This window comes from Zootoca vivipara, chromosome 9, assembly GCF_965207765.1.
Source record: "Zootoca vivipara chromosome 9, rZooViv2.hap1.1, whole genome shotgun sequence".
NCBI classification, from domain to species: Eukaryota; Metazoa; Chordata; class Lepidosauria; order Squamata; family Lacertidae; genus Zootoca; species Zootoca vivipara.
In genome coordinates this window covers 34,305,088-34,322,160 of record NC_142592.1, presented here as the reverse complement: position 1 = coordinate 34,322,160, position 17,073 = coordinate 34,305,088, and the positions used below count along the sequence as shown (strand labels likewise).

Genomic DNA, 17,073 nt, shown 5'->3' with positions numbered 1-17,073 from the left:
ACCCTAGTTTAAATTTTATGCCACGGGATAATTAAATTCTGCATTCCCAACACAAATGTGGGTATAACCCTGATGTTGAAATAATAGGTGCTACTTTTTTTGTCTGCTCCACTCTTACAAGGTTCAAGGTACCCCAGCCTGGCTCTGATTCCAGGAGTGATGAAGAGGCTTTTCCCTTTTCCTTCCACATATTTCACGATGGTTTGTGGTCTTGAGAGCCAAGCTACCACCCACTGAGCCTAATAGCTTTGCATAGATGATTTCAGGCAACTCCTATCCCCCCTTCCAAGCCTAATAGCCCTCAAAACCTCATTTATAGAAGTCTTCATTCATCTTCTAAGCCTTTCTGAACCTAGTTTCTGATTTATTTATTTTTCTCCAAGTTCTCATGAGCAATTTCCAGCCTTGGAGTGTGAATTGCTCCTACATTTGTCCACTTTACCCAAGAATATGCTTCCCCCCCCTTTTTTTTTACACATTGCGTAGCTGGAAACCTGCACTGCAAAATTCAAAGAAGTGTGAATTTTGAGTGGTGGTTGTGTTTTGGTTTCTTGTATTGTTTCAGAAAGTGCAAATTAGGTAGATTTGTCTTTAAATGTGAACTGAATCACATTTCTCCTCTGTTCCTACCCCTACCCCATGCAGATAGAACACAGTGCAGAATCACATGTAAGCTAAAAACTGACACAGACTTGGATGAGTTTTCATTATTCTCCCTACTTTGTCTTTTCTGAAGTTGTTTTTCTTGCTTCACAAGTTGAGCGTTCTGGAAAGAGCCATATGATTGCTGGAGACTTTTGTCCGTGCTGAGAGGCAGGTTGGTTTTTTAGTGAGTCAGGCTAGCGCCTCAGCTGTGGCACGCTTATCCATTTGCCACCGCTGATTGTTTTGACCCTGAAAAAATACACCTGCTAACGCGGAAGGGAGGAGATGACCTGTTCATAATCCAGTGGCTCTGTCTTTGCTCCATTTCACACATAAATTAAGAGAAGAGCCAAAGGAAATGTGTCTGAAGCAGGCAAGCATCTGATAAAGGTCAAACTTTCAGAAACATCTTTACAACAGATCTGGTGCAAGCAATTACTGTGTACCTTTTTATTTCACATATGTGGGTGATGGATGGCTTGACTTTCTCTCCTAGTCCAATCCATCTGCTCTAAGAAAGTACAATTGGGTGGTGACAGCACAATGTGAATAACAAAGATTTTAGCATAGTTGAGTCCCCTGCTTTGATGACATGATCTCGAGGCTCCTTATTGTGGGCAATATGTCCTCTCAACATCCTATCTGAGGCTTCTTTGACATTTGTCTTTTCTACGTATGTTGTTCACTGCAGAGTGTTGGGAATTAATGAAAGGAGACTTGCAACAAAATGCAGCTGTCACTGTAGTTTATATCCATCCACCCAAACAAAAACACAAATTGTTTAAGTACTGTACACAATTGGTTCTGGAAGTCCGTACTTAACCTGAAGCGTACTTAACCTGAAGGGAACTTTCCCATTGAAAGTAATGGAAAGTGGATTAATCTGTTCCAGACAGTCCGTGGAGTACTTAAACTGAAAGTACTCAAACCGAGGCCTACTTAAACTGAGGTATGACTGTACGTGGTAGAGTATGAAGAGTAGTTCAGCTCTCAGGCATGTGTGTAGTACATCTGAGGAAAAGCTCTAACTGTGGATCATCTGTTCTGAATGCTAAAGGTTTCAGGTTCAACCACTTGCATGCCCAGGTAAGGCTGGAAAAGATATCCTTACTGAACCCCTGTAGACATGCTGCCAGAGAGTATAGACAATATTGTACTAGGTGGAGCATTGGTCTGAAGGTATAAGACCGCTTCCTATGTTCCTTTGTACACTGGATAAGGAATGCGCTTGGAAAGTTCTTCCTTGAATCTTACAGCCATTATCTCTGCCCAGTATATCATTTAAATCAAGTCCTCCGCAGACAAAGCACACTATCGCAGTGATGGAACATTACCCTGTGTAGGTAGCAGATGAATAACCTGCAGACATGCAGGTTTTCCTGTAATTAGATTTTAAACGACTAATGATATATAACTAATACTACAGCAGTCTCCCTCATTATAGTGTACTTTGTTGAAATTTCAAAGACATAAATGCATATTAATTTTGGAATAATGTTTGTTCATTGCAGGGTAACATGATGAAAGAAAACATCAGGTTAATTGTTTTGTCTTGCCAGTTCAATATGCAGGTCACGAATGTCCCTAGTGTGAGCCACTAGTACATGTTTTCTTGACAATGGCTTTGCTAATCTCTGGTTATGCACACAGACTATCAAGGGACAATCCTTCCAAATGTGCCTTATAGCAGTACCAATAATATTAATAATAATACAATACTATTTTTCTTAGCATAAAGGGCCTAAATAAGTGCTGAAAATACCTAAGCAATACTGGTACGCCAAGTAAAAGCACTTTAAAAACATTTTAAAAAAGAATTCATGACTTGACATGCAGATTTTACTTTCAACTCCCGCAGATCCAAATCACCTTTCTCTTTATGCTGGTTGTTGAGGGAGAAAAATATTTTTTTTAATAATTATGGCATGCCACTAACTGTTGTGTCCGATAAAATCTTTAGCTGTACAGCATGGGCATGTGAAAGGATTTATGATTTATTTTATGCATCTTCCATAATGCATGCTCAGACTTTAAACAGGGAAGCATGAGAAATAAACTTTTAGGAGAGATGTGGTGCAATTCTGTGCATGTTTACTCTGAAGTAAGCCTCATTGAGTTCAATGGGATATACTCTCCACTGATTCTCTGTAAGGTTCCATGGAACATAATGAGATTTCTCAGCAGCCATGCACAGGATTGTGCTGTTAGATACACTGTTAGTCGCTGGAAGAACAGAGAGACTATCACAGTGACTGTTTCCATGAGGTCAACACATGTGTGCATATGGACTGATATGGGCAGATTCCTTAGGTGTTCTAGCAACAAAATCCTGTGTGATTCTGCTGTATGAAGGCAATGCAGCAATCCTGTTTTTATTTTCCACATGGCGGGATTTGCATGTTTAGAATAACTGCTTGATGGGCATGACATCCCAAGTGAAAAAGGACTGTGGAGAAAACAATGTGTATGTGTGGGTGAATTCCAGCTCAACATAAAATCACCATACTTAGGCATCTCTGACGATATCAAGGCAGTAGTTATCTTTCCAGTTCGAGTTTCAGGTTGAGTTTATTAAAACAGCATGACTTGTGTTTTGAATGTTCAACCCATGCAAAGTTATAATAACTTGCCCCTCAACAAGAGAAATATGTTTATTATTTTAAGGCTGGAAAGGATGGATCAAAGGAAACATTTTCCTGTCTTACTGTGAAAGTTATTTATTATTTGTTGCACGGCACCCCAATCTCTGACCTGTGAAGATTCCAGGCTCTCACCCAGATTTCATGTTTTCTGTTGGAAATGAGGCACAGCAGAGACTGTGGTGTCTTTATGATACCGGTATATAGTATAGTTACACATATATACAATCTGAGCCTGAGTGATTAATTTACCCTTCTGTAAATTAAGCCCAGAAGATCTAGACCTCTCATCCAGGGCAGAAGAGTCTTTGCTCTTTTGCCTATGAGTCCTTTGAGTATTTCAAAAGTGCCATCATACTGTCCCCTTAATGCTTACTGGCCCCTCCGCAATATTTTATTTCAGTTGGCTCCCTTGTGTGAAGGTAAAGGTAAAGGGACCCCTGACCATTAGGTCCAGTCGTGACCGACTCTGGGGTTGCGGCCCTCATCTCACGTTATTGGCCAAGGGAACCGGCACCCAGCTTCCGGGTCATGTGGCCAGCATGACAAAGCCGCTTCTGGCGAACCAGAGCAGTGCATGGAAACATTGTTTACCTTCCCGCCAGAGCGGTACCTATTTATCTACTTGCACTTTGACGTGCTTTCGAACTGCTAGGTTGGCAGGAACTGGGACCAAGCAACGGGAGCTCACCCCGTCACAGGGATTTAAACTGCCGACCTTCTGATTGGCAAGCCCTAGGCTCTGTGGTTTAACCCACAGTGCCACCCGCGTCCCTCTCCCTTGTGTAGACAAGGCTAAAAAGCCCAGGACACAAATTTTCACGGTCCTCTAAAAAGAAATGGCTATGGTGACTCATTTACCAGAAGTAATGTATTTAGTGTTAACTCTGGAACTGTATATTCAAGGCTGGTTAGAACTGAGTATACACTCCCAGAGTTAACACTTCTGGCAAATGAGCCACCATAGCTGCTAAAGGGCCATGAAAATTTGTGTACTGGGCATTTTAGACTTGTCTACCCATGTACTATCTGAAACCAAAGGGGCACATTGATTGCCAGATCTGATTCCCCACCCCCACCCCAGTTCTCCTACCCCACTACTCTAGAAATCCCAGTACGAAAGACTAGAAGCTGCTAGTATACAAACCATATGAAGTAGCCTTTGGCCACCAGGCCAGCTCACAGCTCCCATGTCAATCAAGAACTCAGGCAGAATGTTTATCTGAGCTTTGCTACCTCAGATTCTTTAGCTGGACATGTCAAAGATTGAAACTGGGACCATGTGCAAGAAACATTTACGTGCTACCCCTGGGAGATGAGTCTGGCCTGTGTGAGAAATTAATGGGTAGAGCTTTGAGGTTTTCAATCTTCTCTAGGTTCCAGCGGAATTGAATATTCATTTAATGATAACAGATCTCCCCTTAAGGTTGTTCATTCTGTGAAACCAACCTTTGGACTAATAAGGATCATCACCTTTTTCTCTTTCATCTGCAAAATGCACATGGATAATGAATTTAGAATAGAAATATTGGCTACATGAATTGTTAGGTTTTACTGCACCTGTGGCTGAAGTTCTAAAGAGCCTTTCACTGGCCAGAAAATTGTAATGAAGTTTCTAGAGCATAAATACAAAGGGAAACATCTAAGCTGGAACATCACCATCCCACACCTTGACGTTTAAGTTATTTGTCTAGGAAAACCCACTCTGAATGTGCAAATAAAAAGCTGGTGTTTTGTTGCAGATGTATTCTGTTACAAATTCTTGGTGCACTAATAGTGCATTTGTGGTGGATTTATCCTGCTTTAGTTTGTTCTGTGATGCATCCATAATTCTACCCATGGTTGTTGTCCAGAGGGGCTAACGTGCAACAAAAGAGGGCTGAAAATAAACCAGAACGTTTGTAATATAAAAAGGTATGGGAAAATTCATCAGAAAGTTAGGTGATATGGACTGATGGGAAATGGACCTGGGGTAGCTCAGTGGATGGAGCATGAGAGTCTTAATTTCAGGGTCATGGGTTCGAGTCCCACCTTGGGGAAATGATCCTTGCATTGCAGGGAGTTGGACGAGGGGACCCCCATAGTCCCTTCCAACTCTACAATTCTATGAAGCAGTGTGACCTCCCCCAAGCCTCTACAGGCACAAGCAGCAGTGAAAGTGGGAATAGCATCATGAGCACAAATAGCCATGAATGAAAAGGACATCGTGTCTGTAAGTGTGTGTCCATGTCCTGAAACAGATATTACACTGCTTTATATGCAGGGGTATACTTTGTTTAGCGCCCAAAGTCTTCTGATATAGTCATATTATGAAGAGGGTTCATATCACAGCAACAACAGCTTCAGAAAGCATTATACAGTAATATATTGGTGTCAAGTGTGCATTAGGGATGAACAGAACAGTCTAAGTCCCTTCTGTATCTATTTTGCTGGTATTCGGACATAGATCTATTCCATCATACTTCTTGCAAACTCTCTGAAAAAGCTGCATGTAAATTATACACATTTTGTGCACGCTCTTTCCCTAGAACATAAATAATTAAATTCATTTCAAAACTTTTCAATGTGTCTCCCAAAATATGCATTCTATAGACTCTTTTAAATGCTTTTTTTTAATTTTAAAAAACAGCATTTACAACAAAAACTGCACCACAGAATTTAGATAAATGTGCAATGCAATTGATAGTTGTGTTCTAATTCTCAAGCAAGTCTGGGAAAATTGAATTTTTTGGTCTACTGAGAAAAGCCCAGTGAGAAAAGTAGAGTGAATTGTTTCCTTCCCCATCTTTAGTATATATGCTGAGACAAGCAATCAGTTTACACTATTATACCAGCTCTGAAGGTAAGAAGATATAGGATTGCTGTATGAGGTGCCATGGTCCCAAAGGGAGATTTGCAGCAACAACCATACAATTGGCTGTAATAGAATCAAAGAATTGTAGAGTTGGAAGGGACCCCAAGGGCCATCTAGTCCAACCTTCTGCAATGCAGGCATCTCAGCTAAAGCATACACCCCACCTATGCTTAAAAACCTACATGGAAGGAGAATCCACAACCTTCCAAGGGAGACCATTCCTCTTTCAAATAGCTCATACTGCCAGAAAGTTCTTCCTGATGTTTAGTTGGAATCAACTTTCTTGTAATTTGAAGCCATTGGTTTGAATCCTACCCTCCAGAAGAGGATAAAACAAGCTTGTTCCCTCTTCCATGTGACAGCCCTTAATATATGTGAAGGTGGCTATCCAGGGCCGTCTTAAGCGCCCCTGGCGCCGTGGTGCGCCGGATCCTTCCGGCGCCCTCCCGCCCCGTTTCCCAGTGCGGTGGGCGGGTGGGCGTCGCACGCAGCGTGGCTGCCACAGGCGCTGCTGCGCAGCGGGCGGGCAGGCAGGCACAGCGCGGTTGCTGTGCGCGGCGGACTGGCCGGCCAGCAGCTGGGCGCAGCTCGCGGCGCCCTCCTGGTGGGCCGGCGCCGTGGTGCCCTGCGCCACCCAGCCTGGCCGTAGGGCCGGCCCTGTGGCTATCATATCTCCTCTCAGTCTCCTCTTTTCCAGGCTAAACATACCCAGTTCCTTCAACTGTTCCTCATAAGGCCTGGTTTCCTAACCCTTGATCGGTTTTGCCCTCCTCTGCATTTTGTATTTAGTGGTATTGAGAACATAAGCAATATCAAACTTCTTGAAGTGCTATCTATGGTTTTTTTTATTCTCACCCCTTCTGTACTAAAGGATAAAAATCTATTACATGAAATGCCATTGCAGCACAGTGTGATAGTATACACTTGTATTTACTGTGTCACTTCTAATTTAATTGGATTTGACAGAAGGGTAGAAGATGTTTATTATAGCCTGCTTTCAACTTTTGAGTTTGAATTTCTGCATTAATGGATTCGTCGGAAGCAGCCTCTTTTGCTCCACATGGAGGGATTGATCAGGCCTTCTCGGTGGATTCCTCCTGACGGTGACCTTAGCTAGGAAGAGCAGCCTTAGCAGCATGGTGACAGGAAAGCGCTCAGTTCCATTGCTGGTCAGACATATAGGAGAGCATGTTGCTGTAGCCTGATTGATCTGTCAATTTAGATCAGTAATGCTAGATACTAGAACGGCAAGGCTATCAGGAAATCTCTAGTAAATTAGAAAGATAACCCCCAGCCACCAATTTATCTTGGTATCTAGCACAAATAGCTAGTGCTAGTTCAGCTATTATCAAGGGTGGGGAAGAGATGGTACACAGTCCCCAGAGACATCTTTGCCCAGGCAGAGTCACTTTTCAGTAATACATAAATTGAACGCCTTTTTATTTTCTGAAAGACAAAGTTTATATAGACCTCTTCAAAGGCAGGAGCAGGCATTTTTTTTTTCTCCCAGCAGTCAGGCAAGCTTCACCAGTACAAAAAGAACATACCTTTTATTGACTCACCGCAACCTGAAATTTATTTTCATCATGAAGTCTTGGGCATTCAGGAATATATTGAGGAAGCAGCACAGTTATCTCCCAATACTTTTATAGCTAAATGCAATTGACTTTTAAATGAAGATTGCCAACTCTGCCCCTCCCCCCGCTTATGTCTCTTCTCATTCGTTGAGCAAATTGAATTGTGTTTCTTACTCATAACGACAATTGAGGATGATGTTCTCCAGATTTTGCAAGGGTTTATTGACAGAAACTTGGGATGGGAAGTAACAGGTCCAGAGGGTGGATGTGGTCCACCAGTCCTCTCTGTCGAGCCTGCATGACTATCCCCAGGCCACATGCCTCCCCTAGATTGATTCACACCCCAGAGAAATATGTGTGTGTGAGAGAGAAGGTAGAAAGCTCAGAATTTCACATGGATAGAAAGCAGCCTACTACACAAGTGTAAGAGTCACTCCAATTGCCCTGTCCACTTTCCCCCTCCAGCCCCACCCACCGCATTCATGCAGCCCCTAGAAGGTTACCCACAAAGGAATGTGGTCCTTAGGCAAACTGTCTTGATCCCTGAATCCAGCATCAATGCAGACACAGAGCTGGAGGTCACAGGGACACCAGCTAAGGAGCAATATCAAGTTAAGGACTCTCCTGCTGGAGATCAGGAGAGCACTGTGCCTGAGGCTCTTTGACAGGAACCCCAGGAAGAATCTCCTGGACGAGCAGAACCTGTGGGGTCAGACCTTCACAAGTTCCTGGCCTGGAGTGTGTGCATTGCCCTTTGTCCATGGGGAGCACTTACTGTGGTACTGGAAGCTCAGCAAGGGTGTACTTGGGTTGTCGACCCAACAAGGATCTAGGTGAGACTCACAGGCTTATATTCCTCACTGCCAACTTGGCGATGAACTGAAACTGGAACTCACCCCTTTAAAAAATGTCTCATTAAGCATGTGATTTGCCAATGTGTGCTTGGTTTTTATTCCCTAAGTAATAGCTAGAGAAGTATTCCACATCGGGATCAGGGCATCGTGGCAGAGGGGAAGAGTAGGGACTTAAGAGTCCCAATTTGGGCTGAGCCTCCCTTTCTGCAGCCACTTTGCCTCCTTGGGGTGCAGCTGTCATCGGTGAAATTAGCCATTCTGGTCCAAACTGAGGCCACGATGAGGCAGAGGGTTAAATTCCTCCCCAGTCCAAACCACCGACCAAATTTAAGTTTGTCCTTTTAGCTCTGGAACACAGATAAAGTCCTTTATAATGTCTAGCACACTGTTAAATATCAGTAGGACACCTCTAACAGTTGATGACAGGTTACTAGATTTTATATTTCACTCCTTGTTACTTTTCTAGCAAAACATTGCGCTTTTAGATTTGGATTCAGGCCATAGCTGCCAAGTTTTCACTTTTCTCGCGAGGAAGCCTATTCAGCATAAGGGAAAATCCCTGTAAAAAAGGGATAACTTGGCAGCTATGTTTCAGGTAGCATTTGATACTATGAATTTTACCATACTTGGGATTTCACAGTGTTTTAGGTGTGTTATCCTCCCACATCGCTCTCCACTACTAACTTTCTCAGTTGGATTCCGGTATCAGATTGCTTTGGGGTGGGGGGAATAAAAGGGAATAAATTGTGTGATGAAATAGTTTTAGACAATTTGCTCTATCCCCTTTTTGTAGTACACATTAAATAATGTATATATTATACATTGCTAGAGTATGGATTTCTTTAATATAATGATTATGCAGTGAATGCAAACATCTGCTTTATGGTCCGCTTTTCAGCAAGGATTTGTAGGTTTGGGCAGTTTTTCTATTGATTTATTTTGTTGTTCTGTTTGCATTTTGAATGTTACACAAGTGAGAGTCAATTTGTATCCTTAGTTGATAAAACTTGGGAGGCCCTATTGCAGCCTGTGCCCTGAGACATCCCCCCTCTCTGTTTAGTAGTCTTGGTGTATCCACCCCACATTCCCTGTTTAGAATCCCCACGACCCACCACACAGAGGCAAATAATGTACCCACACACTATACAAGTATGGGTGAGTGGAATTAGATGGTTTCACTTTGTGGAGTTTGGGCAGAGAGGAAAATAGAATCCTGCTGCCCTGCCCAAACTCCGGAGTGGCTTATAGAATCTGGAATCTGGTCTCTGTCATTGACTCAGCATCTGTACAGGAGCATTTTCCTGGACCCTTGCTGGATGCGAAGGTTCTAGCACTACACCAGGCATGAAGAACAATTTTCAGTCCAAGGGATGCGTGAAAATAGTGGGTGGGGCCAGAAACAAAAAGTGGGTGGGACAATGGATGTGACTGCACAGTAGTTTACATTTTAGCCAAGCTAAAGTCAGAGATCTATGCAGTTCACAGGACTTGAGAAGGACATGAAACAAGTCAAGTGTAGGATATGGACTAGAAAGAAGGGGGGTGGTTCTGAGGACATGACAGAGGAGCCTAGAGGAGCTTCATTTGACCCCTGAGCCTGAGCTTTCCTACCCCTACATTAGACCTTACATGCTGGTGGCCATGCTGCAATAGAGTGAGGGGACCATTGTTTAGACCTTACATGCTGGTGGCCATGCTGCAATAGAGTGAGGGGACCATTGTTTACCATCCCTTCACTGTGCACACATTTCTCCTCCATGTCCCAGGATGAGGTCTCTGATCCAACCAGGGGGTAGGGTTACTGGTGCAGCCCAGGTGGCTGCAATAGATTTCCCCCTTCCATCTTGAAGGTTATCTGCAAGCAGGTAACAATAGTGAGGTGCAGGAGTAGAAGAAGCAGTAGGTCAAGGAAGCTGTTGGTGGTTTCCTCACCACCACAGCTATTTTATGGACCTCAGCATGTACCCAACTATGCCAACCTCTGTAGCTAGCCCTAACTGGAAATGTGGAGGGTTTTCCATTTCAACTTGGGTATGATGCCTGCCTGTAAAAAAAAAAAAAGACTTTTACAATCACTATCTTGTTACGGTTCAGAAGCAGCATGTTACTAGGAGTAAACAAGATGTGAGTCCACCTTTATTCTGCTTAGTCCTGCCCACACTTGGGCTCCAAATAAAGATTTCTATAAAATAATGATTCCATTAAATTACGCAGAGCACATTGAGTGACCTTTTCCCATTTTCAATTACAAACCTGTCCATTTCTAGAGTGTTTTCATTTACTTTTCCTATCCTTAGCTTCTCTTTGTCAATCAATTAAAAGACCTGATCCTTTGTTTCAGGCTATAAATTAAATGCAATGTTTACCAGGTTTCAACCAGACCTTGTGTGTTCTTTTGCTCATGGTAAATTGTACATTCAGACTCAAGTTTTCCTGCCATGCCAAACTTAGATTATATATATATATATTAAAGAAAAAGAAAAAAAATACACCCCCTGCTCCCTCTTTTTGCCTCACTCAAAGTAATGAATTTCAAATCAGCAGCTACATCTACAATACTGTCAAGCTGTGTTTGAGCCATGCCACAGATGAATGCTTGCTAGTCTCACTACAAGGTGAACTAATATTTGGAGTTCCCTCAGAATCTGCTGTTAGTCCATCTCATCAAGTGTCATCTATTTCAAGGGGGAACTCTGCAAGCAGAACAGCTCCTCCAGCCTTCCAGCATTGGGTTGTCTTATTTATTTTTTATTGTTGGATAGAAGCTATGATTACTGTCTGAGAAAATGTCATCCTTTCTGCTGTGAATCAGCACAGAAATGGTGTGGCACACCTGAAAGGTCCTACTTATTAGATGCCTGGGAGAACTGAAAGGGACAAGCTGAGGTTCAGGGGAATCTTTTATCATCTCCAAGAGCAGCACACATGAATACAATGCATAACCAAAGATCTACATTTTGGAACACAATGAAAATAGGTCAATGAATGACATCCAGCATTAGGCATACACAGAGTAGAACCGTTGAGTCTGCCCCGAGTGAGATTTAGTTGGATATCACCCACTATCTTGCCCGCACATTGTAATTCTGTTTAATGTACGTATCATGCATTCCCTGGGGATTCAAATAAGCAGAACTTCAGATCAAACATAAAGTAAGAAAATATATCTGGAAGTTTCTAGGGTGGTGGCAACCTACCTGAATGTGACTTCAGGATGTGTGCATGAATCATAATCTATGCCATTTTTGCACTGTCCAAAAGAGGGACTATATATTTCCACTATAATAAAATGTAGGCACATAGGTAATTCAAATATTTATCAGTGGAAAGCCGTGCATGTTTGTCCCTAATTTGGGTGCAGTGATGAAACACAAACAGGTGGTGGTGATTGCTGCATCCTGCAGTGTTTCAAGCCCCCCTGAGTTTAATGCACAGCAGTAGAACATTTTTGAAAGGGGCAATATTAAATGGGTTGCAAATAGCATAGCTTTGCTCAAAGCAATCAGAATACTGCTCAATGTAGGGGGTGGGGGTGAGGATAAACATTCGGTGTGAACAAAAATGTTGTAAAGTCAATGCTTGTATCTCCAGAACACTTCTGACCTCACCGGATATCTTGTAGCAACCCATTTGGTGGTGGTGGGGAGATCATTCTGGGTCTAATTTGTTAATTGCTGAATCAGAAATGATCAACTCACATCTCACAATTGTAAAAATGCACCTTCACTTGTGATCAGAAAGGTTTAAATAAACGTTTCAGTGGTATAAAGGTTTAAAGGAAAGAATGAAGTTTCAGGCTGTAGGCAAAGGGAGTAAAGTGGCGAACCCGAATCTACAGACTGGAATTAATTGTCCTTTAAAGAAGTAATAAATGAGAATTGATGAAACAACAGTATGGGAATGAACATAATGGAGCGTTGACATGTTGGTGCATCTGTTTTCTTAATCTAAAGAAGGATGTCTGCATTGATTTAGCAGATCTTCCTTGGTTTACGTAAGCGCAAGTCTGATGTTTAATTCAGAAGGAAGAAGAATGCTAATTTGTGCAAATTTTGTCACTGTGTACTGTTTGCTTGGTTTTTAAAAACACACAGACATACACATCAACAAGAGCCAATTAAGTATTCCCTGGGAGGAAAATAATTACATGTTTTTCTTCATTTAAAAATAAACTGTAGCTTACGCCTGCATTTTGGTATGTACTGTAGTTCTCAAACAAAGGAATTTCAACAAATGAAGCATTTTTTTTCTGAGTGTCAGCACTTTGACACTTGCCCTACCTAGTTTGCTTTCCAAATTCATCCCCAGTTCTGCTAATATAATGACTACTTTGCACTTCTGCATTCTTTGCCTTTCCATGTTTCTTTGAGATCTGGTTCTGGTTGGAGTTAGAAATGGAGAAATGCCTTCTCTGCTAATGATTAATTGCATCTTGATTTGCTACCTGCATTTTCCTGGCTATCTTTCTCCTGGTATCAAAGTGAACTGAAATTTCGGCCATTTCTCTGGACAAAGCCTAATTATCTATAATCCAATTTCCGCACTGCATCCTCACCACCTTCATTGTAAGATCACTAGACCCAGCCAGAGAACTGTAAGCCCAGGCCTAAGAACAAAATCTATTTTTATGTTTTGCTCTGAATACCAGCTCTGGATGAATAAGAGATGACTTCAGAAGCATTTTAAGCAAATGATAGGTCCCAAAAGGTATAATTTCATCTGTTCTGTGTCCAGCATTTTGAATGGGATTCTTCTTTATTATTACCATAGCAATTGGAATGATTTTACGATTTGTGACTTCACTATTTAATATTCTGTATCAGGAAAAGCAAAGATTTTTAAAGGAACAATTGTACATCTCCAGTCTTGATGTTTTATGCCTTTGTTCTCTCCAAGCCACTGGACACTTACTATTACCTCAGTTGTGAAGTGTTGACTCTCAGGTTTGAAATGAATGCATTAACTCCTGTTGCAAGCTCATTTCTCTCCCTCTCTCTTTGACTCTTTTGTGGCATTTCTGTGACAAACAGTAACATGCTCTGCTATTGTGAGGGCAGAGTGAAGCAACACAGTGGGAAGCTTGGAAAAATATTGTGGAATTAATTTTTATTTCTAAAGACCTTTTAACTGGCACTCTGCACCCAGAATCCATAAGTACATATGAATCAGTTTCCATTCCAGGACCCATTAGTATGGCCTCAGTTCTGTGTTTTATGGATTACATTTTAGAAAAGTATGAAAGATCACATTTAAATTGTACACATTTTGTATTTATTTTATTAAGTTATAAATTTCCTTTTACATTCATCTCAATGTGCATGTTTTTTCTTAAGAAAGTTGCTGAATGCCTTGGAACTCATACATTTCAGCTTCTGATGTATCAAAAACTCCGAGTCTTCATATTTGAACAGTTCTGGAAGTTGAACGGACTCCCAGAAAGCATTCTGTTCGAGAACCAAGGTATGACTGTACAGAAAACAACTAAAGACAGGTTTAAACCAAAGGAAAAGACCTTTTCATCCAATTGGAAAAGCTTGTTTTTCAGTTGTTTCTGGAAAGTACACAGTGTGGATACCTGTTGTATCTTGATGGAGATACTGTTCCATAGAAACAGGGGTGCAACCCTGGAAGTCCAGCCCTGAGTTACTGTGGCTTCTGATATTTGTGAAACTTGCCTGAAAACACAGCAACCTACTGGGAATATGAGGGATAAAACAGTTTCACTGTATCCATTTAACATGCATTCTTCTCCCTTAAATACACATTCTTGTATGCTTTGTAGTGCATTTCCACCTAAAATGCACATTTTTGAGCTGAATACAAAAACTAAATGGAGCCTGCTGGATAGCTGAATATAAAAACTAAATAGAGCCTGCTGGATTAGGCCAATTACCCATCTAGTCCCCCTTGCTGGTGGATGGCATTATCCCCACTCCCAGAATCCCAATCCTTCTTGGAAATTTACACTCTCCCCCCACCCCATCCCCACCCCATTCTTACCAAGGAGAACCGCTACAGCTATCATTCTGAAATATGGCAGGCTTCGTACGCTTAGAAGGGGCAGCCATGCCTGTAAACTGAATCTAATAAAGATGCTTTAAAACAAATGGATTTTAAAGGTGTCCCTGCATGAAAACACCTGTATGTATCTGCCTACAATTTGGCAGCCTAAGTGCATTCTGGATGGGCATGTGTGCCTGTAAATGCCATCTACTTTGAAAAGGGAAAACAACATTTTTAGATTCCCCATTATAGTGAAAGGGGACGGGGATGGGACAAAGCTTTGCTTTAAACGTATCTAATTCAGTCCCAAATAATGAACTGAATTGGAGAGACACATACTCCAAGCCAAGATACATTCATTATTATGATTTTCCCTGTGCTTTCAGTTCATTAGCAATTTCCTATTTAGACACAGTGGTGAGAGTTCCTGCATTGCTTTTGGATCTGATTTGTTTGCAGTTTCATCCAGTGCTATAAAAAGAAGTACTGGTGCCTTTTTATTCATTGCAAAGTTTCACATATGCTTGGCTTTTATAGTGGCAGGCCATGGGGAGATAATGTATTCTCTTCTAAGAGCATTTTAAACACATTGGCTCACAATTTATTTTGTCCTCTGACACCAAGACATCGCAACACATCCTATTTTCACTTCTGCTTTTCTTTCCCCAGAAAGCTCTCTCTGTGCTTGAGTGAGCTGCGTAAACTTCATTCCCCCAAATGGCTGGAATTTGCAATCTCTTCACATCATCATGCTGTTAAATGATTTCAATACGCATCCATATTGGGACATCCTCCTCCTTATGCCTGGATGCAATGGAGAAATACAACCATACATCTAGTTAAATAGAAATCTATGCTTAAGCCTTTGAAAGAGATACACATTAATGCTTGAGGACATTACCAACTTTAATTGTACATGTGGTACTGTATGTGACAGCCTGCTATTTCACAGCTCCCAGAGAGACGTTTTTGTACTCTAGACATGACAAAATCCTGCCCGACTCTATAGCTTATTTTCCACCTCTTGAATATTTGACAATTTATCGCTGCTTATTTGCATTCAAGAGATGCCTTTTTTTTAAACCACTGAGGCAAAACCAGGATATTAATTGGGATTTTTATTCTTGCCGCATGTAGATGTCTACTCTGAATAAGGGGGGGGTGTGCTGGGAGGAGAATATAGGTCAACATCTTTGGTGAAAACGCTGAGGCCATGAGGGGGAGAGAAATAAAATGAATTTGATGTAGGGAATTGGAAACGGCCAGCCATAGTTTGGCTTTTGACATTTTGCTACATGTGGATTTCAAAGAAAAAAAGTGGGCATAAATAGCTATTGTAAAAAAATAAATACTTTTTAAAAGACAATACTCTAAGGACGATGGGAAAAGTCGATTTAGATCGTCTGTACATGAGCTGTGTGAATAAACAGCACATTCTGACTCAGGGCCGTCTCAAGCCGGTCGGGCACCCTGGCGCCATGGTGCGGAGATCGCTCCGGCGCCACCGCCCCCGAGACTGGGGGGCCACCGAGACTACCCCTAGAGCCAGGCCTGTTCTGACTTGACTGAGCAAATGCAGAATGCCTCTGGATCTTGCCTCCATGTGGTGGCTGTTCCATGCTGGGAAATGGTTGTATGTACAAGCTCACTATTGGCTCTACCATGTGATTTGCAAGTAAGGATTATTTGGCAGCAGCCTGGAAATAATCCTCACAAAGCAGTGGCAAGTCTATCTGCAATGAAGGCTGGTCCATTAGGGCAGAGGCGGGGACCACCTTCAGCCACCTCCACTTGCCTGCCTGCCTGCCTGCCTTCTTTACAGCCAGTCCCGGGAGTGCCATTGCCTATCAGCTTCCTTCTCCTTAGTCTCCTTGTTGCCCCTTATAGAACTCAGCAGGGAGGCGGATGGGGACAAAACTAGAATTTAGTTGGCTCTGCTTGTCATTGGCTCTAATTCCACCTACTATTGCATCACATCCACACCATTCATTTAAAGCAGAATGATACCGCTTTTGCCAGTCATGGTTTCACCTAAAGAATTCTGGGAGCTGTAGTTTGTTAAGGGTGCTAAGAGTTGTTAGGAGACCCCTATTCCCTTCGCAGAGCTAGTTTCCAGAGTGGTTCAACAATCGATCCCGCTTCCCAGGGAACAGTTTCGGATTTTTGCTGTTTTAATAAAAACCTGCAAGCCTTAGTTTTTCAACTGTCTGAGAACTGAGAGTGTTGAAGTTTGCTGAGTGTGTTAACATGGCTGCTCGCAGTGTGCACAGATGCAAATGCCTGCAGGTGTAAGCCAACAGAATTGAGTTAGTCATTCAATTTATTTTACAGGATTGGTTCCAGAATCAATTGCACACTGGCCAATGACCATGTTTCGAAAAAAATAAGCACAGGTAGGTTTCCTCCTGCAAGCTATGCACACCATATGTGAGTGTGGGTCTTGACACTTCATAGCCTAAAATAGGAAATGCTTGCACTTTTGATAGGATGATGTCCTGGTT

At 42.1% G+C, this 17,073-nt stretch overlaps 1 protein-coding gene across 9 annotated transcripts in view; it reads left to right on the top strand.

The window, feature by feature from the left end:
• MGAT4C (MGAT4 family member C) overlaps positions 1 to 17,073 on the top strand; it is a 314,043-nt gene that overhangs the window by 209,372 nt on the left and 87,598 nt on the right. The window contains exons 1-2 of one of the 9 annotated variants that reach the window (XM_088651819.1): positions 13,900 to 14,029; positions 16,904 to 16,965. The exons of 7 other annotated variants lie outside the window; for them this stretch is intronic. The gene's annotated coding sequence lies outside the window, so the exon portion shown is untranslated. Of the gene's footprint in view, positions 1 to 13,899; positions 14,030 to 16,903; positions 16,966 to 17,073 lie in introns of those variants that run through there. One more of the 9 variants, XM_088651818.1, reaches the window with a different exon arrangement.